The sequence below is a fragment of the Kogia breviceps genome, chromosome 19, assembly GCF_026419965.1.
Source record: "Kogia breviceps isolate mKogBre1 chromosome 19, mKogBre1 haplotype 1, whole genome shotgun sequence".
Taxonomy (NCBI): domain Eukaryota; kingdom Metazoa; phylum Chordata; class Mammalia; order Artiodactyla; family Physeteridae; genus Kogia; species Kogia breviceps.
The window spans coordinates 55,284,822-55,309,676 of NC_081328.1; positions in this window are offsets into that span (position 1 = coordinate 55,284,822).

The following is a 24,855-nucleotide window of genomic DNA, read 5'->3' on the forward strand; positions in this document are numbered from 1 at the left end:
GATCTGCGAGCTGAACAGCTGCTACTCACAAAACGTCAAGGATAGATTCTAGGGAAATACAAAGTCAGAAAAGAAATCACTCTACAGATAGAAACACTAAGGCAAATAATGCAACAATGGCACAAGCAGGCAGCAAAGCCAGGTCATGAAATGCTGACTATCTGACCTTCCTGCTCATGGCTACTGAAAATTAAAGCAAAATACTTATTATGAATTCCTTCGTATTATTGGTTTACCCTAGGATAGTCACTAAAAGTGAGAAAAGCTCGATGATGGGTGGGCATAATCAGTAATGGTAAACTGCTTGACTCTTCTCTCTTTATGTTTTCCTTTCAATGACAGGCAAATGCTCTTAGCTCTACATTTTCAGGTCTCACATAGTCTCTAATCTTAAATTGCTACCTTTTGCGAGATGTGCAGGTCTTCTGTTTCTTACACGTTCCTGTCCTACATGTTCAGGAAACTCTCAGTTAGCATGAGATAAAAGGGTTCCTTTGCTTTTGGCAAAAGCAGTCTTTTTCAAAGCTGGTCAAGTGACTTTCTTTGCTGTTTTTCCCACAAATGAATTTTGTTCACTCCAGTTTAAAAAAAAAAAAAAAAAAACACAAAAAACTAAACCCAAAGTTTCATGCAGAGAAAAAGATGGGGACGGAGGTATTTTTTTAAGAGCTATAGTAGAGCTGATCTAATCTCATCTCAGGTATTGCTTTCCAATTTGGTGAGGAGAGTTGAGCTGGGCAGGTCTGTGATCCTTCTGTTGTTTTTTTTCTTTTTTCTTTAATTTTTATTGGAGTCGCGTTGATTTACAGTGTTGTGTTAGTTTCGGGTGTGCAGCACAGTGGATCACTCACACACAGACACACAGCCACGCTTTTTTCGACTCTTTTCCCGCACAGCCCACCCATCTATGATCCTTTTTGAAACATCACCCACATGGAAGCCGGGACTCCGGGGGCACGAACCCGCCAGAACACAAGCACTGTCTCGTTCAACAGGATACGTACCGTGTCACTGAGAGACAGCGCCTCGCTCCCAGTAACTGCTCAGTAACTATGTGTCACACAAATGAATGAATCCTGAGAGAAATCCCAAAGAGACCAAAAGGACAGTCCCCACAGGAGCTTCGAGATTAAATACCTTCCTTCGCTGCAATCTCCGCCTCCGAGCATTTGGCCACGAGCCGCACAGCCCTCTTTGTCCCCCTTGGGCGCGAAGCAGCAAGGAGACCACTGCCACCCCTTACGCCCGGCCAGTCACGAGGTGCCAGGGCTCCTTCTGGGTCTTGTCATCACCCGTACTTCTTTCACTTGCAAAATCCTCTCTCATAAGCTCCTTGTCTCCCAGCTTGCTTTTCCAGCTGCTACTACTATGACAGCTTTTCAACTTTGTGGGGACCTTGCGTACTCTGGACCTTCTACTTTTTTCCATATCCATCCATTCCTTTCTTCAGTTCTTTCTACCTCCAACTTAAACTTCTACTCACTGTTTTCTCCTTGCCTTTTACTCCCAAGCAAACAAGCAAGGCTAGAGGAACAAAAGCCACACAACGGGGTAAATGTCTTCCATCATAAATATACAACCATTCATTTTTATTTTTTTATTTTTTAAATTAATTTTTATTGGAGTAGAGTTGATTTACAATGTTGTGTTAGTTTCTGCTGTACAGCACAGTGAATCAGTATATGTGTGTATACATATATCTCCGCTCTTTTTTAGATTATTTTCCCATATAGGCCATTACAGATTACTGAGTAGAGTTCCCCGTGCTACAAGCAGGTTCTTGTCAGCTATCTATTTTACGTATAGTAGTGTGTGTGTGTCCACCCCAATCTCCCACTTTATCTCCCCCCCTTTCCCCCTTGGTAACTGTGAGTTTGTTTTCTACATCTGTGCATGTATCTCTGTGATGTAGATAGGTTCATTTGTGCCACTGTTTTAGACTCCACAGGCAAGCGACATGTGGCCGCTCAGTTTTAAAGAGCCCCCAGCACTGTCCAGCCGTTCTACCACGACCTCGGTTCCCCAAGTGTTGTCCAGACACCAACAGAGTCGGCGTCACCTAGGAGCTCAGAGAGATGAAGCATCTCAGACCTACTGAATTATAGCTAAAAGTTTAAGTAAGGGCCTCAGCTGATTCACATGCACACGAAAGTCTGAAAGCACCACACTATGTCATCTGTGATTCTTCACTCCTGTGTAGTCAAAATCTTCCCCTCGAGTGGATTCTTTCCACAGATAGCCAATCATGCTCGAGCTCTCTCAGTAAACCAGCAAACCACCAAAACGCCCGCAACTACACATTTCCCTTCAACTATGGCCTTCGCTCCTCTCTCGTTTATGGACAACTTACTGCACGTTTATTCCCCTAACACTCCTCTGAAGCAAACTTCTGTCTGGCTCCAATTCCTATTACTTCATGGAAACGACTCTAATAAGCTTACTGGTGACCCCTCCGTGTCACAAAATCCAGTGGGTGCTCTTTTAGTCCTTGTCTTACTTGTATCTGACCAGCACTTTGACACTATTAACCTTTCTTTCCTTTGACAACTCTCTTCCCCGACTTCCACGACAAGTCACTCTGTGGATTTCCCTTCCGCCAACCTAGTCAAATGCCCTTTTTCTCTGTTTCTTTTGCGGGCTCGCTGGTGTTGCCATTGGTGACGGGGAGCTCTTCAGTGCTCAGCCCAGGTGCTCCCGTCTACCTATTCTATCAAGCCTAGAGCTGCACTCACAGCTTATATGCCGGCCACTATCAGACGGACATCTCTAATCCCCCTGAGTTCCATGCCTGTGTACACAAGCGCCCACTGGACACCTCCACCTGGTGTCCCAAATGCACCTTGAAGTCGACATGCCCAAAGCCAAGCTCATATCTGGTTCTCTTTCCATGGGCCCTATCTCAATAAATCATGCCGCCATCTGTTTATCTAGTTAATCCTGAAACCCCTGACACCACCCTCTTGCTTACCTCCCAGAATAATTCCACTGCAAGTCAAATATCTTTCCAATCCACTTACTTCTATCTATATCGATATGGTTACCATCACCATACCCCAAGCTACCATCATCATCAGGCATTTGGACTATTGCAAAGTCAGACCCACACTTAGATTTTCAATTCTTTGACTCTTCCATACCAATGCATTTCAGGTGCGTTTCTTCTAGAAAACTTCCTACCACACCCACCTCCCCAAAATCTCTTCACCCAATTAATGCCTATCTTCTTAGAGCTCAGCTTTCTCATAAAAGCATTTCCTGAAGTCCAAGCCTAGGTCATATCCCCCTAATTTTAGTATTCAAGAGTATGTGTACTGCTTTTCCGTTGGATTCATCATAGTTATACTTTTACATGCATTTGTGTGATTCTTGCGTTAATGTTTATCCCCAACTACCCGTTCCAAACATTAAATTATAATTTCCATGACAGCAGGGACCTCTTTCTATTTTCGCTCAACAGGCATTCTCATACTGGCACACAACAGCCACTCAATAAACAAGTGTTGAATGAATGAATGAATCAATCGATCAATGAACAAATGTGATCTGTATTGAAGGGCTGTCTATGGTGCCCCAAGGCCAACCTTCTATCTGCTGCGCTCCCGCACATGTGTCTCTACTACTCGATTTGAGACACAGCCCTCTACTGTTGGGTTCTCATAATAAATCTGCTATATTTATCGTCCTCCTAATCAGGCACTGAACTCCTTAAGGGTTTAGGGCTGTGAGCATTATGAATCCTCGTTATTTACTTCTTGAAATAAATAATCCTCCGTTGTCGTTAATGATGCCCCCCACCCCGTTCATCAGCGGCACTGATGGTACATTCAAAGAAGAGAGAGACTAAAAATATGAGAAAAGGGATTCACTTAACCTATCTAGAAAATTGTTTGAAAAATGAGAGTCATTTGGCCTGTGTTTTTGAAGGATTCCTACCAGGCTATCTTACAGATTTCAGACCCATAGACATCGCAATTGAAATAGATTCTAGCAATCATGTACCCACCCCTTCACTTCCAGACTAGACACGGGAAGCCCAGAGACACGATGTGATTTGGGGCATAGAGCACGTTCTATAAGGTAAACTGTATGTAACGAAACACGGTATGAGTTTACACGTTACCAAAAGCTTATCTCCAAAAACAAAGACAAAATTTTTTCCCTGTGAGAAATAACTCTTTCAAAACTTGAGGAAACTAAAACCAGCCAAGCAACCACAGTCAACACATAGACTGAACTGGACTTTCTAAAACCACGCTGGTTTCCCTGAAAACTGGGCTTTCTACAGAAACAGGCTGAATTTGGTTGTAAGTGGTAGACGTACCCAAATACACATGCCGATTGCTTCAAAGTGTTGTTTTCCCAAACGCCTAATAATTAATAAAATTTACTACTAACATAATGTGTATAATTCCGTGTCATTGTGAATCAGTGTATATGCCCTGTCCTGAGCCACCTGAGAAGAAAGACTGAATCGTTTGAAAGGCAGTAGAGATGTCACTAAAAATGTTTTGGTGAGATATTTTTATTTGGTCTCCCTTTCTGAAGGGAAGGATCCAGGATTCAGTGTGACTTCCATCCATTTTGAAGTTCACGGTGAAGGAGGAGAGCAAGTCACTCCTCCGCTCTGTGACAGCCTCACCGATCAGAAGGTGGCCTCCGAAACCAGCAACATCCGCCTTACCTGGGCGGCCGTCAGGAGGCGGAGCCTCGAAACCAGCTTTTGAGAAACTCTTCAAGGTGATCCCTACACGCAGACAAGTTTCAGGCAAAACCCTGTGGGATAAACGTTTCTAGAACGTCAACTAGTTCATACACGTGGAAGTTCTGCTGCTTTATATGCATTTTCTTCTAGGCAGTCGGGAAAAAACAGTGATGCTGGAATCAAAAACTTTAGCAGAAAAAGGGGAAAATTGCCTCTGCTAGTGTGTAGAAGAAGCTAAAACACCCTCAACTCTCTGTTTAGAAAATTACAAAGGCACCCTGCACCCGGGGCTTCCTTCCACAGAAGTGCAGGCGATGGCCGTGCAGTGCTTTCCGCTCCTGGCAGATGCCCTTCCTCCTGTTCTCAGCTTTAAGGAGCCCTCTGATCGCAGCTCCTCTCTCTCTGCCTCACCTCTGATCGCAGCTCCTCTCTCTCTGCATCACCTCTGATCGCAGCTCCTCTCTCTCTGCATCACCTCTGATCGCAGCTCCTCTCTCTCTGCATCACCTCTGATCGCAGCTCCTCTCTCTCTGCATCACCTCTGATCGCAGCTCCTCTCTCTCTATCTGCATCACCTCGGTGCCCATCACTCAGCATCTTCATTCTACTTATTTTGTTCTACATGTTTGACGTCCTCTGACGCAGCTCTAAGCCGACTGAGCCGCTTGCCTGACTTGGACGCTTGGCGTCCTCTACTTTTGTGATGTGTGTAGAATTTTGTCTATAACAATAAACTACTTTGATTTTTAAAAAAAATCAGAAGATCTTATTTTTCTATGAGTCTATTTTTCTAGAAAGTTCACAGCTGCCATAAATGACTAATCATGACTTCAACTAAATTTAACAGTCCAACTGTATACGTGCGTATACACCGCTTACCTGATCATGGCTTGGAGATTTGTTACAAAAGCTGTAACTTTCAAATGAAAGGTTTAAAAGTCGCCTTGATATTTTAAATTTACAGACACCTATAAATACCTACCTATTTTTTTTTCATCTAGATGTTTGCAAACATGCAAACAAACATCACTGAAAAAACATTTAGTACAAAAACCGATGCAATGAGGTTAATGACGCCTGTTACCGTGAGCAGTGAAGAATTTACAAACCGAGCACTTCAGGTTAAAATACCTATAATTTAAATCAAAATGAAAATGAAAAAATATATTCAGTATTATATTTGAATCATTCAAAATCATTCAGAAAAATCCACTAGTCACTTGGGTCTTACCCATCAGAAAATAAAAGCTAAATTTCTTCCAAAAACTACTTGTTTCTGGCAGGAATCCACCATCTATCTTCTCAATGTAAACAAACAAACTACATTTTCTTTCCTGGATCTGTTTATAAAATTGTCAAATAGATATTTTTCAGTTATCCCTATAGATTTTTTAAAAGGCTGGTCAAATGCATAAAGTATTCATCATAATAATGTCACTTAAAAAGTGATAAAAAAAACCTTAATAAATGTAACTGAATGCAGGAGAAAGAATTTAACAGATTCATGGAATTAAGAAATCTTAGGGCTGGAGGCTCTCTAGTTCAAATTCTCTGAGGATTCTCTTTAAAATCGCTTCTGACACATGGTCACCCAGCCTCCTCTCCAATGCATACATACATACATACACGGTGGCTATTTTGTGTGCATGAGGGAATCTATTTAGGAGCAGCTTTATTTCTTAACCAGTTCTTCCTTTCATTCAGCCAAAATATGACTCCACATAACTTCCGATTGTTAGCCCTCACTTTAGTGGGGTCTATAATGTTACAGAGACTAAATATCATTCTTCTTCCATAGACAGTTTTAAGATGTTTGAGTCAATTAACATTAGATCCCTCAGCCTTCAAAATATTCCACTAACCATCGTCAACTTCTTCATTTTCATTAAAAATAGTGCCCAGCCATCACAACTTGCTAGCCTTTATAGCTTTCTCCGAATGTACCCCAATCTAGAAATCAATGTACTTCTAAAAAGGCGGTCCCTAGAAATAAACACAAAACTAAAGGTGCAATCTTTCTGATAGCAAGTACAAAGATTTGTCACCTCTCTTCTTATAGACAGTAACCTTCCCCCTACGATGCTTAGTTCTGCATTAGCTATTTTTTGATTGACCATATTTTCATACTGCTCACATGTTGCTGTGGGTATCTAAAACCTCCCACATTATTACTAAGTGATTATAAATTTTTACTAAGCTACTAACTTTCTGTGTAAGTTAACAGTTTGTAATGCTATTCAAGATTTTGACTGGTTCCACAGACCTCCCCCAAAGAGTTGGAAGTAACTCACTAGGCAACCTTATTTTGGCATGATTCTCTTGCTATCATGAGGGTCTTTTTACCAAAACATTGTGTAAATAAAGTACTTTAAGTTAAAGCATTTGCTCAATCCATGAGTATAGTATTCCTTGAAAGAAAGGTGAGAGGGAAGGAAGGGAGGGAGAGAAAACAGGAGGGAGGAAGGAAAAGAGGAAAGAAAATGTAACAAGTTTGAAAAAAAAAAAAAATCGTAGTGAACACATGATAACCCCTGAAAGTCCCTGCTTTCTTTTTCTAAGTGCTCATTAATCAGATTTTTTTTTTTAAAGAAAACAAAAAGTTTGAATTTTTTACATAGCATTAAGTTTTCAGATCCATGCCCTTTGTCAAGGATAGCCCTTCCGACAAAAGAAAGACAAAAATCACAGACAGGCATGTAAATGTCCTAGATCAGCACTTAAAAGAGAGAGCCATGCCCTCATGCCAGCATTGCCTTGACCATCGTTTCTGGCCGTGGAGTTGAACCAAAGAAATGACTAAATTCACATCAGTCAGAAACAGATCAGAATGAAGAACACATTTGCACATTACATGCAGCCCATTAAGCTGTACTCTGAATAGCACTTCTGGAAAGAGAACCAGTCACAGTGTCCATCCTTTCATTAGACGCCTTCCATTGGTCATTCTTTGTCTTGGGACAATGTGAACTAATCTTCAACCCAGGCAATGACGTTAGACAATGTTCGGAACTTTCTTTCTCATGTCAAATTTCAAAGACTTAATATAATACATGTTATAATTTAAGAATATTAAAGGGACACAGGACAGAACATTTAGGTCTGACACTACATGGATATGTCCTGTATTCGATTCTTAGGCAGCCTAGTTTTGCTACCAGTAGGAGGAAAGTATTTCATTACTTAGATGAGCAAATTTAACTTTGAGCCTTCTCAAGGCAAAATCAAATTGAGGGTTATGTAGTCATGAGCAAATTGGTTGATGGTCAAGAAGGCTTTCAAAACTTTACTATTCTACAGAAAGTGTGTTATGTGAATTCAGAATAGCAGGGCACAGATTATAAATAAAGCATGATGGTTAAGAACTTACAGTATACAGAGAGAGACAAATATCATATTTGTCTTTACGAAACAGAAATATTTACAAAACAGAAATAGAGTCACAGGTGTAGAAAACAAACTTATGGTTACCAGAGGGAAAGCAGCGGGAGGGATAAACTGGGAGATTGGAATTGACATACACACACTACTATATATAAAATAAATAACTAATAAGGACCTACCATAGAGCACAGGGAACTGTATTCAATATCCTGTGATAAACCATCATGGAAAAGAATATGAAAAAGAATGTATGCATGTGTATATATGTATATCTGAGCCACTTTGCTGTACAGCAGAAACGAACACAACAGTGTAAATCAACTAGACTCCAATAAATATTTTTTTTAAAAAAAAAAGAACTTACGCTATAAAATCAGACCATCTCAACTTAAGTCACAGCTCCACTACTTACTCTGTGACATCAGACAGGTTATTTAAAATCTCAGTGCCTCTGCATCTTCATCTACAAAATGGGATAATAATGCTGCCCACTTCATGACATTGCTTCAGGGATTTAAATGAATTACTGCACAGCAAGTACTTAAACAGTGCTTTGTATATCTTAAGTGTTCAATAAGTGAAAGCCATATTTACGTTCATTTTAACCCTCCACCTATGCTTAGAAAAAAAAGACTAGAAGAAAAGACACCTAAACCTGTTTATAATGTTCTGCAGTGTCTGCAATGATTGTCTACAATGGTTTATACAGTGAGCTGTTCATTTAACAGCTTTCCACAACTGTTTATACAATGAGCCCACGTTACTTTAATAACTGGGGTGAAGTGGATGGGTGGGTACTCAGGAAAAATATTCCAATTATCCTTCTTTACTCCAGAGTTTTTGTCTTCCTGGTTAGACATATCCTGAGAAGATATTTAATAATCAGCTTGGCCAGTGGTAATCAGGCGCAAAGAAAAATAATCCAGCTTATGCAACTCAAACTCACATGAGACTGATTTGTGTCAAACAAGCAACAGGATAATTTATGAGGCTCTGTGACTGCCAAGCAGACTGATATTCCTGTTGGCTGTGCAACACATTCTCTTTGTAGGAGAGAAGTGTGCTCAGGAAATCAAATGAAGATCAAGCTGCCTGGTGAGTGAGAGCTGGGAGAGTCTGCAGAAATAGCCCTATTCACGCAACCAGCGTTTGTACCGTTAAAAATTAGTCTCTTTCCTGAAGAGCTGTGGAGTGTATACTCCCCCAGTCCTTTCCAAGTTCTCTTTTCAGTTCTTGAATAATATTACATTAATGTTTCCTGTTTGTTTCAGAGAAAAGGCCTCTGATAAGCATTCATCTTCAACTGCACTTGAACTCCAATCAAGCAGGCTGCGACCCTTAACTCCCAACACTCAGGTAACCCTTGATTCTCCGTGACTCCAGAAGAGCAAAGCTCATGTCTCAGAAGAGACTGATTAATGCCTCTCACTATTTGCTATCCTATGCCATAACATATGTCAATAAATTTATTTCACCCAATCACAAAACAATAATTGGAGGCACACCCCTAAGGAAGGTGTACCAATGCACCATATGTAAAGGGTGATGAAGGAAAGAAAATTCAACCATGGTCCTCAGCATGTCTGAGTCACTTCATTATTTTCAGAAGCTCTACTCATTTAAAATTCTTCAGACGCTTCAAATTTATCCAGAAGTTGTGGGGTTCACCTACACAAACACCCTACATTTACTCCATTACGATGGGGCATTTGGCAACCCATCCTTTTAAGAGACAAGAATCTGGAAGTCTCTTCACTTGACAGGAGAGGGAACAAATGATACGTGTGGAAAAAAAAAAGGTTCACAGACAAATTAACTAATCAAAATCAGGTGGGAGGAAAGAGAGGTAAACGCTGGCCCAATGAGGTTTCAGCATTAGATAGACCATGTATGGAAATATTACAAATATGGTCCATGCTGAATCCTAAGAAAAAAAGAAAAGATATCTGGGTAATTATTTTGAATGTTCCTTGTTTAAAAAAAAAAAAAAATACAGATGGGGATAGGCACAGAAAATTCTGGAGAAACAACAAAATATTTTGTATGTTTGTAAATATTTCCCTAAATATGATCAGTCACTAGGATGTGTCATCGCATTTTTGATTCAGTCAAATACGCCAGCCACATTTCAACCAAAGATGTTTGCTTAATACACAAATAAATCTTAATACACTATACGTATACTCTTGCATTTGAGAAAATCTCCAAATGCCAGACAGAGCTAACTGTTAAATAGTAAATCATAATATGTGTTAAAAACTTTTTTTAATTGAGCTGCTGCTTCCCACCCCCCATCTCAATGATTTCTCTGTGTCACATTGTTTTGCATATGTTTGAGGAACGCATTGTGTAATGGCTGAAAAATGTGGATGAAGGTTTTGAAGTCCTTTATTTCTAAAAATAGTGCCACCACTTGAGAAATAAACATGATGTCTAGGAATGGGCTGAATTTTACAAATATGCAGAATTTTCAAGTGACTCAAAAATCTCCACTTACATAACACCAACCACTTTTAAAATAGTTTAGGAAATCCAACACATCTCACTCTGGGTAATTCACAACAAGGGCCAAAAGCCAGATCCCCTCAAACCAAATATGATAAACGCAAGGACTTTGTTTTCCATAGATCATAATACAACACAGCTGATGGAACTCAAAGAGAAACTGGAGGTTCTAATGCTTCAATGTGCAAGGCACCAGCTGCTTATGCGCTGCCTGACGGAGAGGCGGCTTCCCCCACGGATCTTTATGTGATCCCCCCAAACGGAATGAATACTTGCTCCACCAGGTGCCCGCAGCAATTTATGTACCCAATGGGAAAAATATTTTTTGCATGTCTACTTGGGTAGGTTGAATACTTTCTGATGGCTGAAACCCTGCCCAGTTCATCTGTAATAGGGCCTAGGAAAGGTTATTCACCAGGTAAAGATGTTCTGTAGATCACCCTAGACCCTCTTCTCCATCTCTCCAGGATCACCCCCTTCCACCCTGCCACGTCCCATTTTATTCTTTGCTCATTTTGGTATCTCTGTACGTCTGTTACTTTTCTCTGGATGGTACCCCTCCTGCTCTACCCTACCCCCCGCCACACACATACGCCATTCTACCACTTTTCATGTTTTTCGTAATTTGTTCATGTTTCTGTCTCCCTGTTCCCAAATTATGACCTCATTGATGATAGAAACTACATCATATCGTATTCACCTTTACGCAGGGCCAGGTACATACTGGACATTCAGGAAGAAACGAGGTTACTCTAGTGGTTAAGAAAACAGGCTCTGATTTGCAGCAACATGGATGGACCTAGAGACTATCACCCTGAGTGACGTAAGCCAGACAGAGAAAGACAAATATCATATGATATCACTTATTTGTGGAATCTTTAAAAAGGATACAAATGAACTTATCTACAAAACAGAAACAGAGTTACAGATGTAGAAAACAAACTTACGGTTACCAAGGAGTAACGGAGAGAGGGATAAATCGGGAGACTGGGATTGACATATACACACTACTATGTATAAAATACAGCACAGGGAACTCTACCCAATACTCTGTAATGTCCTATATGGGAAAAGAATCTACAAAAGAGCGGATATATGTGTTTGTAAATATAACAGATTCACTTTGCTGTACACCTGAAACTAATACAACATTGTAAATCAACTCCAATAAATTTTTTTTTTAAAAGCAAAGAAAAGAAAACAGTCTCTGGAATCAGGCTGGACAAATAAAATTCCAGGCTTTGTCTATTTCTGGTTGTGTAAACAGGGGCACTTAAAGAATTTCTCTAAGCCTTAGTTTGTTCATCTATAAAATGGGGCAAGTAATAGAGTCTACTTTATAGAGCTGTGGGAAAATTAAATGAGAAAAACATACATATAAGGCAGATAGTAAGCACACAATGACTGTTTGCTATTAATACTTTTGTGGAAAAAAAAGTAAGTGTGCAATCTTTGCCAAAAGACTCTACTCTCTGGAATTCTATATCCTCAATAAAAAATAATAATGCTACTAAGTCTATAAAAAATAATTTTATTTTCATATTGTTGTAGCAAAAATCACTGTTGGCTATATGACAGCATCAGCTACTCAATAACTAACACATATGTTTAAGATACTTTCTATTTTAAACATTTAATTCAGACAAATATTTTTCCTTCACTTCAAATTTGCCTTGAAAGAACGGAAAAAAATCATTGAAATAAGCCAAAATATGTAAAAAGCCCATTATAAAACTCTATGTTAGACTTCTACTTTCATCCATAATGGAATAACTGGCATTGGAACTAGCCCTCCGTCACAGAAAATTAGAAAATGATAAAAATATAGGCATCCAGGAAGAGCATGGCAGGTGGCATTCTCATTGAGTTGGAGACAGAGAGAGAGTGTGAGAGAGAGAGAGAGAGAGAGAGAGAGAGAGAGAGAGAGAGAGAGAAAGAGAGAGAGAGTTGTCAGAGCTCAGGGAAGCAAAGGCAGCTAGAATTTGTGGAGCTGAGTACCGTGAGACTTCGGAGAAATCGCTCCCAAAATCCGCACAGGAGTGCCCTTAAGTCTCTGACTGATCGCCGTCCTGAACAGGGTGAATAGGGTGCGACTCTGTACGGTCAGGTAAAGAATAAGCACTTGAAACAGAATAATTACTTCTAGAACCCACACAGTGGGAGAGGCTTTAGTTCTGACCAGTCAATGTAAAGGAATCTTGTTCATCACTTAAGACATTCAGTGGAGATCTATGAAAGACTGTACCACAGGAGTCGGCTAAATTAGACTCAACTCTATATAAAGGAGTGATATACTATAAAGTATATAGAGTAGTATTACAAAACTTCTGGAAGAAGGCATAGCAGAAAGATCTTTGGCGCCCCGGGGTAAAGGCAAAGATTTCTCAGATAAGACACAAGATATATGAACCATGAAAGAAAAATGCATATGTCACTAGGACTTCGTCAAAATTTAAAAGTTTCACTCTTCAAAACACACTGTGAAGAAAACATCAATAAAATAAGTTAAAGAGTAGAAACATTTTCAACACATCAACAGATAGAATAGATAAGACAATAGGTGACAGACAAATAGATAGGTAGGTAGATAGACAGAGACAGTCTTCAAAGGATTTGTATCCAGAATGTACATATTAGTACTCTATAGTAAAAGGATAAATAACCCAATAAAACAATAGGTCAGATGTGAACAGACAATTCACAGACGCCAATAAGCTCATGTTCAATGACATTAGCCGACAGGAAAATACAAATCAAAGCAAGAGTGATACTTTGTACACGTAGAATTGCTGAAATGTTGGCAAGGGTTTGGAGAAACCCGAACTCTCATATATTGCTGGAAAAGTGTAAAATGGTAAAACCACTTTGGAAAACAGTCCGGCAAGTTCTTATAAAGGCGTATATCTAGACGTTTATCCTATGACAGGGTAATTTTACTCTCAGAGAAATACAAACATATGTCTACACAAAGACTTGCAGTTGGGCTTCCCTGGTGGCGCAGTGGTTGAGAGCCCGCCTGCCAATGCAGGGGACGCGGGTTCGTGCCCCGGTCCGGGAGGATCCCGCGTGCCGCGGAGCGGCTGGACCCGTGAGCCATGGCCACTGGGCCTGCGCATCCGGAGCCTGTGCTCCGCAATGGGAGAGCCACAGCAGTGAGAGGCCCGCGTACCGCAAAAAAAAAAAAAAAAAAAAAAAAAAAAAAAGACTTGCAGTCAATGTTTACAGCAGGTTTAAACATAGTAATCAAAACTCTGGAAACAGTCCAAATGTCCCTTCAATAGATGGCAAATTGCAGATATTCTATATAATGGAATACTAGTCATCAATTTTAAAAAACAACAAGCTATTGATATATGAATGTATCATGTATTTGGATGAAATCTCAAAAACCTTATGCTGAGCAAAAGAAGTCACATACAAAAGATCTATGATCTTATGTTCTAGAACAGGCAAAACTAATCTATTTTTGTATAAATCAAATTGGTGGTTGCCCAGGATACAAGGTGAGGGACTGGTTTTGCAAAGGGCATCAGAAAACTATGTGAGGGTGACAGAAATCTTCTGTATCTTATTTGGATGGTGGTTACACGGGTGTTGACACTTGTCAAGTTAAACTAAACACCTAAAATGGTTACATTTGATTATGCATATTGTATTTGATTGCATATATGTTATAGTTTAATAGTATTAAGTTTTAACTCTTTATGTAGACAGCCCTCATGTGAATAACGAAAAAAAACATAAAAGTAGTGAACAAGATTCTTTTCTTTAAGTTTACCTTTTTTTCCTACTAAGGAGGCATCCTCCTATAGCAATTAAATCTAAGGCTCTGGGAGCTGGAAAACCTGAGCTGAAATCCCAGCCTTGCCTCTTACTAGACATAGGGCTTTGGCCAAGTTACCTCTCTCCCTAAGCCCCTGTTTTCTCATCTGTAAAATGCAGATAATAGAACCTCCTCAAAAAATTATTGTGAAACAGCATTGAAATAATGCCTGCAAAGCATGGAGCACAAGCTTACATAAAATAAGCACTCATCACCTGTTAGCCATTATTATTTTAAATATCATTATTAATAATTTCACTGGAGCATAATTTCAGGAGGGGCTTATTTATAAATGAGCGTACACATCAAGTATTATTTATGAAGCTAAAGGAACACAATAAATACTGATTTGATCCTCTAACCATGGAGAGAACAAGAAGCCCGAGTAGCTTGCAGTATTAACGTCACTTACCTGCCGACTGAACTTACACTTAATGCAGGAGGAGCACAGATTTTGATTTTCGAACATATAAAAATTGCTCAACGGAAAAGGGAACCCTCCGTACTGTTGGTGGGAATGTAGGTTGATACAGTCACTAAGGAGAACAGTATGGAGGTTCCTTAAAAAACTACAAATAGGGCTTCCCTGGTGGTGCAGTGGATAAGAATCCACCTGCCAATACAGGGGACACAGGTTCGATCCCTGGTCCGGGAAGGTCCCACATGCCACAGAGCAACTAAGCCCATGTGCCACAACTACTGAGCCTGCACCCTAGAGCCCGTGAGCCACAACTGCTGAGCCCGCGAGCCACAACTACTGAAGCCCGTGCGCCTAGAGCCCGTCCTCCGCAACAAGAGAAGCCACTGCAACGAGAAGGCCGCTCACCTCCACGAAGGGTAGCCCCCACTCACCGCAACTAGAGAAAGCCCGTGGGCAGCAACAAAGACCCAATTCAGCCAAAAATAAATAAATAAAAATTAAAAAAAAAAAAAAAAACAAACAACTAAAAATAGAACTACCATATGACCCAGCAGTCCCACTGCTGGGCATATACCCTGAGAAAACCATAATTCAAAAAGAGTCACATACCACAATGTTCACTGCAGCTCTATTTACAATAGCCAGGACATGGAAGCAGCCTAAGTGTCCATAAACAGATGAATGGATAAAGAAGATGTGGTACATATAGACAAGGGAATATTACTCAGCCATAAAAAGGAACGAAATTGAGTTATCTGTAGTGAGGTGGATGGACCTAGAGTCTGTCATACAGAGTGAAGTGAGTGAGAAAAATAAATACCGTATGCTAACACCTATATATGGAATCTAAAAGAGCAGTACTGATGAATCTAGTGGCAGGGCAGGAATAAAGACGCAGACGTAGAGCATGGACTTGAGGACACAGGGAGGGGGAAGGGTAAGCTGGGACAAAGTGAGAGAGTGACATGGACACATATACACGACCGAATATAAAATGGATGGATACTGGGAAGCAGCCGCATAGCACAGGGAGATCAGCTCGGTGCTTTGTGACCACCTAGAGGGGTGCGATAGGGAGGGTGGGAGAGAGGCTCAAGAGGGAGGGGATATGGGGATATACGTACGCATATAGCCGATTCACTTCGCTGTACAGCAGAAAGTAACACAACGTTGTAAAGCAACTATCCTCCAAAAAAGTCCAATAAAGATGTGAAAAAAAAAAGAAAAGAAAAAAGAATTGCTCAGTAGCTCAGTGTAATAAAATATAGAGCACCCAATGGTAGCTTTTCCAGAGGACACTGTTTCTATCTACAGCTAGCATTTCCACAGCCTCAATAGCTACGGTGAGTCTCTGGACACTCTTTCTCTAATCACTGTATTTTTTTATTGAAGTATAATTGATTTACAATATTATAATTAGTTTCAGGTGTATAGCATAGTGATTCAGTATTTTTGTAGACTATACGCCATTGTAAGTTATTATAATAGTTATAATTCCTTGTGCTATACGGTATGTCCTTGTTGTTTATCTACTTTACACATAGTAGATTGTATCTGTTAATCCTGTACCCCTAATTCAATCCCCCCCCCTCCCTTTCCCCTTCGGTAACCACAAGTTTGTTTTCTATACTCAGATCATTGTATTAATGCTGCTGATTTAGACTTCACTTAGATAAATGGCCTGGAAAAATATCGTCCAAGGCAATATCCAAAAACTCCTAGCGTCTTTGGGAGTTCTGTTAGTTCCCTAAAACTGTATGCAAAATGGGGGGCAGATGTGCTTATGAACATATTATGAGGAAGTGGTTATAAGTCAGACCTTCAGGAGAGCCTAGGAACTCAGCAAAGAGAACACAACGCATAAGGCTTGAGAGGAAAACACACAAGTAGCCCTACAGTTGCCCCAAAGAGCAGTAAAAAGTATCTAATGTAACTTCTCGAGAATAGTTAATTTTTTAATATTCAAACATTACAATTCCATTTGCTATAAAGTGTTTTAGAAAAATCCCCTCGATGTCTGTGAGACCAGATGAGCCCATGTGACTGAGTGATCACGTGAAAGCTGGCCCCAGATGAAAAACATTCTATAGAACAAGCTGATAGGAAACGAATTCCATTGTCAGCTTCTGGCTTTGTCATACGGCTTCTTTACCCCATGTTACAATGGCTCATTGCCAGTGTCCTCTGAGGATGACTGGGCTAAGGAAAAAGAGATTCACTTCCTAAGGCTGACCACCAGCAAAGGCAAGATATACTGGTAAGCCCTGGCATAAAATGCGATGCCTTATTATTATTTTTTTAAATTATTATTATTTTTAGGTGCTAAAGGGCAAAGTCTAGTCTTTGAAAGACACAGGAAGAAAAAGAGAAGTCTCACTCTGGGTGGCCTTAAGAGGGACCTCAGGACCAAACGCCATCCGTGCCCTCACGTCTGGGGGCGGACACGGGACACCAAGGGGACAGCAGATGGACAGTCACCCACCCTGCGTGTGTGGCGGGTGGCCCAGGGGAGGGCACAGAGCGAAGGCAGGGCCTACCCAGCGCTATCCTTTGCATGTCTGTGCCCTCCGTCCCATTTAAAAGAAAGGAGAGGGGCCTCCCTGGCGGTCCGGTGGGTAAGACGTCACCTTCCAAGGCAGGGAGTGCAGGTTCGATCCCTGGTCAGGGAGCTCAGATCCCATGTGCCTCGCGGCCAAAACACCAAAACGTAAAACAGAAGCAATATTGTAACAAATTCAACCAAGACTTTAAAAGTGGTCCACATCCAAAAAAATTTAAAAAATAAAAGAAAGGAGATAAAGAGATTTTTTAATGAAACAAAATTTGCTGAAAGGACACACTAAAATGTATGTAGGAAAAAAAAAAAAAACTCGGCCACAAAGGCAACTCAAAGAAGGAAGTCCGAGGACTAACTCCACACTAGAGTACTCTGTGATGTCAGAAAACTTGCGAGGCTGTGCTTCACTGCAGGGGCTCCCTGGGAAGTTGAGGTTCCCTTCAGAAAGCCAGAGATGAGCAGGCCACGTGTATCAAAGCAGCGCCAAGCATGCTTTGCACCCAGACTTCTCGTCGCAAAACCTACAGATGAATGAGCAATGAAAGAGGGAAAAACCGAAAAGGTATGAAGCCAGACGCATCCAACGCCTGCCAAGGATTCAACTGTGGGCACGAGGATGTCTGGGTTCACGGCAAAGCCACGGCAACGGAACTTCCTTGAATCCAACCCTCGCTCCACAAGTAGCTAGAAGTGTGAACTCAGAAAACTTTCCTAGGCTTCTGTTTTCTCATCAAGGAAATAAGGACAGTAATGATGTCCCATCCGGGTTTCTGTGAGGATTAAATGGGACCCTCTCACCAATACAGACCGAGGCTTTCGCCCCACAGAGGACGGCCAGTACGCGTTGGCGCTCATCCCCAGTCCCGCCGGGGAGAGGAGAAGGCCCCTTACGATTCACTGAGGACAGTGAAACACGCATACAAAGAATTACAGCACTTCACGGTAGATGGCCAAGAGAGGTGATTCAACAGAGGTCTCAACGACGTGAAGCCAAAACTAGTGGAAACTGGTAAGTCAAGCCCTCAGGGTTTCAAAGGAGAAGTGACGTTTGGTCATAAACCATAAATATAATAGGGGTTCACCCAACACATAGTATAGATTATTGAGTAAAAAGTCACCCAAGAAGACCACAGACATTCAATGTTGATTACACCTAAATTTATGTTCCAGTTACTGTTCTAAGTGATTTCATAAATTATCTTACAGGGGAAGAGAATACGCTTAGGGATACAGCTGATAAAAATCAGCATTTTCTGGGAGCTCCCTGGTGGTCCAGTGGTTAGGATTTGGCGCTTTCACTGTCGTGGCCCATGTTCAGTCCCTGGTCAGGGAACTAAGATCCCACAAGTTGCACAGTGCAGCCAAAAAAAAAAAAATACAAAAAATATCGGTATTTTCTATAAAACAGCTTTGACCTTGGTAGGAGTGAGATTTCTCTGTGACCAATTGCTGATACTGTGTGAGGAGCAGGAAGTTAATGAATGAATGAGGCAGAGTGAAAGTTATGTACCAATTTTCCTTTCCACATATGCTCAAAGGTTAGTAGGAGAAAAGAAACAAAATAGAAAGGCAATCCTCTGACAGTGAGCCAGGCTGCTTGGACTCAGCTGTACCAAGCAGCAGCCATGGCACAGAACGGGCAGGCTGCCACCGTTAGAAAAAAACAAAAACAACAACAAATCAGTGAGTCCTGGGCATGGAAAAAAATGTTGTGAAAGTCCCTTAAAGCAAAAATACATCTCCAGCCATTGAAAAAGATAGAAACAAAACATAAACAGATTCAGAAGTATGGTATTTTGATTGCAGGAATTTAGGAAGTGTGGAAAATAAGGAAATGAGATGAAATAAGAACTGAATCTAATTATCCTTTTTAATTTATCCATATACAGAAATTAGATGTTGGTGGACTCCCAGAGAAAGTTCACTTTCCCACAGATGACTCAGGGCTTGATTTCATGCAGCAGCAGATCCTACAAAGGAGCCGTGTGTCTATTTTGGTGTTCACGGCTGAGGGATGCTTCAGAACCATAAAGCCGTCCAGTTCTTGAACCACTTTAAAATAAATTAAATAATAGAAAATGTCTTCACCAACTCGCCCAACTCGATTGACATCGTTTTGGAATTCTTAAAGTGTTTCATGTAAAAAAAAAAAAAAAAAAAAAAAAAAAAAAAAAAAAACTCTTGCGAAAGCTTAATGTGGCGCTTCTAATAGTTACGAGTGTTTTGGTTTTTTTTTTTTTTTTTTTTTTTCTGTTAAAGTGTCCAGGGACCATGATTGCCTGTGAAATCCAAAGAATTACAAGGGGCTATACACGGTAAACTTAAGAAAATCACCACATTAAGAAACTGACTTGTTTTTTCCTCTCCAAAATCTGTATTAAGTTGAATTTGTGGAGATTTCAGGAGCGTTGATATACTGCATAGAGGAGGACCTATGAGCGATTGTGCCGCTTTAATTATGTGCCATTAACAAGGGGATTAACCTGTGATACACATCCCCTCACAGGGCAGAACCTGGATGGGGGCCTTTGCAAAAGACAGCTGCCATAAACATGCTGGATTTAAACCATGACATGTAACTGAAGAAAAGAAAGAATGTAAAGAAATTTCACATGTACTAAAAAAACACAAAAGTGCTGAGTGCACTAAGCTAGCTTCTGAAGTTCCTTTGATACAGTTTAGAAAGAGGCTTGTGGGGTCCACCCACGACCCCTCCTCCAGGACTGCAGGACCTTCCGAAGTCCGTCGGGTTCACTCCCTTGATAAGGTATCTGCAGGCAGAACTTAGGAAAGTCAGGCTCCTGTTTTCCCTTCCACTTCAGGGAAAGTGCAGAAAGGGCAAGTCATCCCACAGATCCCTGGAGGGACGCCCAGTATCTTTGTGGAAACATCTGTAGGCACTGCTCTTCCACCAAGCAGATAAGACACTCTCAGGCATGTCTCTTCTGTGCTCCTTTATAGCACACTCTGAATGGGTACATTTGGAAATGATTGAAAACATACCACGGACTTGTTTCTGATCTGGGTGTCTCTGAGCGGAGGCATCACCCCTTTGAACAAATGCCTAAGAGGCGGCCCAGGCGCAGTGGGTAAACGGGGTGGGCACTGCTCGCACACATTACGCAACATCTATCTATGGGAGCCAGATGAGAAGGCAGAGACCGAGGATCATAAGAGGAGATATTTCTTGGAAACACTGACTTCATAAAGAGTACGTGAAGGAAATGTCACAGGCAGGACGACCGATTTTTCACTTCAGAAGCCTGATGTCAATCAGCCTTAATTGAATCAAGACTCTCCGGGACTCCGGATGTTTCTATGAATGGGCACATCTTATCATGAGCAATAGACATGTTTTAAACATTGTAAAAGATCCCTTAAGTAAAGACTTTCATGTCAATTCAAGGCATGAAAAGGGCTGAGAATGTGTCCAGCGTTGGTTTTCCCAGTGGGACACATGGCATCCGTCCTTTCTGCTCCCTGTCAGCCTAGCTCCTTATAAACAACAGGAAAGTAACTGAGACTCGGAAGAAGAGAGAAGGGTACCAACACATACTACTACTGGCCGTGTCCTAGAAATGTCACATCACAACCATACATGAAGACAGCTCTCCAGCTATGAAATCAATCTTCCTTCACCTTATTTCTTTTAATCAAAGAACTCAGAGGATCATTATGAAAATTTTGTTTAAATATTCAATAGCAATGTTAATCACCTCCATTGACTCATCAGGTAATTTTCAAATTTCCAGTAAAGCAATGGATAATTCTTACATACGCTTAGCTTTGAAAAGCAATTATAGTGTTTCAGTCTGATTAACATTGTAAAATAGTGATTAAATGTGAAGTTAATTTTTTTCTGCATCTGCCAACCACCTGTTCTCCAACTTACGTGATATTAACAAAAACGTGAAATGTGGATCTCAGTTAAATTTGAACATATTTTCCCATCCAAACTCAGAAGAAAGCGCATCTTATGCTTCTGCTATCGTCTCCAAAGGCGGCCGCAAGATTAGAGTTCTGACGGTAGACAAAACTGAGAGTGCCCTGTGTTCCCTTTCCTGTTCTCTTCATAATCACTGCAACAGGAATAGTTGTTAGTGGGATGTAGCTGGCCAATCAAATGACAGTAATCACAAGAGTGTAAACAGATCAAGGAAAACGGGTGGGAAGGGAAAGCGAGGCCGTGGATACTTTCCTTCCGGGAGTTCATGCACTCTTTGAATATCAGTTGACTTGATCATCAGGTCATGAAAAGTAAAAGCCTGTGGATCACTAAAGCCTCAGAAAACGTCTCAGGTCACAGACTGATAGGGTGAGTGGTGGAAATCTATCAAAATAGAAATGGATCAACCCTAAATTTCCATGATTTTCCTTTCAGCAAACTTCTGACCAGCTTTCTTCTGTGCAGTGCTAAAATGAGTACTGTCTTTCCATGGCTGACTGAATTATTCTATCGCAAAGAAAACTGGTTGTTAATCAGAACGAAAATAAGAGGGGGGACATGCCAGTTCACTGAGTATCAAGATGATTTTTGCTAAAGTGGAAGAAATCACCTGTTGCTATTTTCATGGAGCTAACCAAAGAAGCATGTGGATGATTATGAAAGAATTGAGTGTATCCAAGAAAAGTAACAACCAAACACTTTGTCGGAAAGCTCAGGAAAGTTCTGAGACAGGAGCGTGCAATAACCTGCAGACTCCATTTCCCACTTCTGCCCGCCTGTGGCAAAAGTCTGTGTCCCTTTCAGAGACCCTGTGGCTTCCGTCAACCCCCAGCAGCCACGGCGACAAAGCTCACTTGCTCCCCTTTTATTTTGACGGAAATGGGATATTGCAGAGTAGGTAGCTGGTGTCTAAACAACGGTGCAACGAAATAAAATTTTAAAGTGTACTATATCCTAACATTTTTTAAATTTAATTTTTATTATATAGTGGGGTACGGTTGATTTACAATGTTGTGTCAGTTTCAGGTGTGCAGCAAAGTGGTTCGGTTATACATATACATTACATACGTGCACACCACTCACTATACAGGAAAAAGATAATCCACAAGGACCTACCGTACAGCACACAGAACGCTACTCGATACTCTCCAATAACCTATATGGGAAAAGAATCTGTAAAATGCTTTACACTTATAATACAAACTGAGGAAAATGGTGTAGAATAAAAGTCAGAGAATGTAGATGAAGATCACTCCCATTAAAACCAGCAAAAAGGGGGCTTCCCTGGTGATGCAGTGGTTGAGAGTCCACCTGCCGATGCAGGGGACGCGGATTCGTGCCCCGGTCCGGGAAGATCCCACGTGCCGCGAAGCGGCTGGGCCCGTGAGACGTGGCCGCTGAGCCTGCGCGTCCGGAGCCTGTGCTCCGCAGCGGGAGAGGCCACAACGGTGAGAGGCCCGCGTACTGCAAAAAAAACCCACAAAAAACAAAAAACAGAAAAAAACCAGCAAAAAGGGAGAGATGGATGATATGCAAACATAATCAAAGGCTAATCACTGTAATTGTCTCTGTCTTGCAGCCGAGCAAAATGAAGTGAATCTATGGAATTGTCAGGAATCCATAATCAAATTAGCGTCTTTGCACTTGGAGAGCACACTGTGTGAGACCTTACAGTTCTTCCTTCCCAAAGTCTGAAGCACAGACTCGGCCCTTGCAGAATCTTGAAATACGCTGTCTGAACGTGCACTGGCTATCAGAGACTCAACCTGAAAGCCACTGGGCATCTAGAATAACCAAACACTTTCACCTGTCTCTAACCAAACCACTTCCAAATATCTACAGTTTGGTTTTAATTTTCCAGCACAACCAGGCAAGACCATTGGCATCGAAAATGTTTGGTCTCTCCACATCAGCATGAACGGTGCTGCGTCCTCACTTCAGTTGGTATGCATTACTACACACCATGACCTGTAGCCTCCGTGACTTGGCCCCGCCTGGAACGCCCCTCCACCCCCCATTCCTGGCTAACCCTCGCTCATCACTTCAAGACAGTGCCCAGGTGTCACTTCCACCAGAGGCTCTCTTTAATTCTGTACACCTAGTCTAATACCCTTCCTGCGTTCTTTTGCAGTCGGTACCACGTCTTTCTTTTTCACTGCAGTGAACGGATGACTGGACTCATTTTTATCACCTTTCTGCCTTCTGAGTGCCTAGCATGTAAGAAGTACTCAGAATTCATCAGCTTATTAATTCTCAATCAAGAGATTACAGCATGCGTTATCCCGATACATTTCTAATATAAGATAATCAGCCTAGGATCGGTAGGCTGTGTATTTTGGGTCACTGTTTCAATGACGGTGATAACATCGGCCCGAGCCAGTTCTATACCCAGTGAGCCGGCCTAACGAAGAAGTGTGGCCTCGGTGCAAACGTAAATATTTCAAAGAGCCCTACATAGTGCCATGTGAAGGAGAATAAACCTCTGACTAGACAGTAGATGGTATAATTTCCCCGAGGATAAATTGTATTATCATGCTAACCAGAGTCATCCTAAACACAGCAGAGGCTAAAACTGCTCACAACGGCATAATGGAGAACCTATCTAACTAATTCAGAGCTAAAAGAAATCTGTTTGCATTACAAGTTGCTCAATTCTTAGAGACAGTGCAAATGTCTGATTCCACAAACGAAGACCCTCAGGCCAAGAGGAGATATGCCTTATTGAAAACTACATACCTTTGAAAGGAATTCAACTTTGCTTCACAGGGCAAGCATTCTACAGCGCCAGACTGTGGGCTTGGCCATCAGCTATAACTTCTCCATTTCGGTGGTCCTTACGTTTGACTGCACATCAAGATGAAATGGGGAGCTTTGTAAAAATCCATATATAGGGAGATCCCTAGACCATATCCCAGACCTATGAGATCAACATTTCAGGAGCCTGGATACTTATATAATATTGTTACCATAAGTCAGCATCAGGACCAGTACTGGGTGGCTCTCTTCTATTCGAAACAGATTTTGAGACACAACCCCTGTCCCCCCAAAAATACCTTAAAATATGAAATATGAAAAATAGAACATGAACACGAAACAAAGTCAGAAAGATCTATCAAAATGGTAACAATGGGAAATACGAAATTAATAAATTGACACATTCTGTAAGGCCGAAAATAAGCCTTCACATGTTAATGAAGATCTTGTTTACATGAATGCAGGGAGGAAGCTCGGGAGGAAGCTCTCAGCAGTGCTGTAACACACAGGAAGTTACACCAGTACTTGGGTGATACACTCCGTCTCAACTCACAAGAACAACAGAGCACGAAAGAAGCCACAGGGCTTATTTTTCCATTTTGTACAGAAAAAGCAGGATTACTGGCATGCTAAAGTTTGCCTTCCATTCTCAGTTAATATTCACCAAACCTACTACAAACAAGCTCATCTTTTAGGAAATTTTCCACATGTCAAAGAAAATTTTTTTAAACCAGAAACTTCACTCATACAGTCATTCCCCCAAATT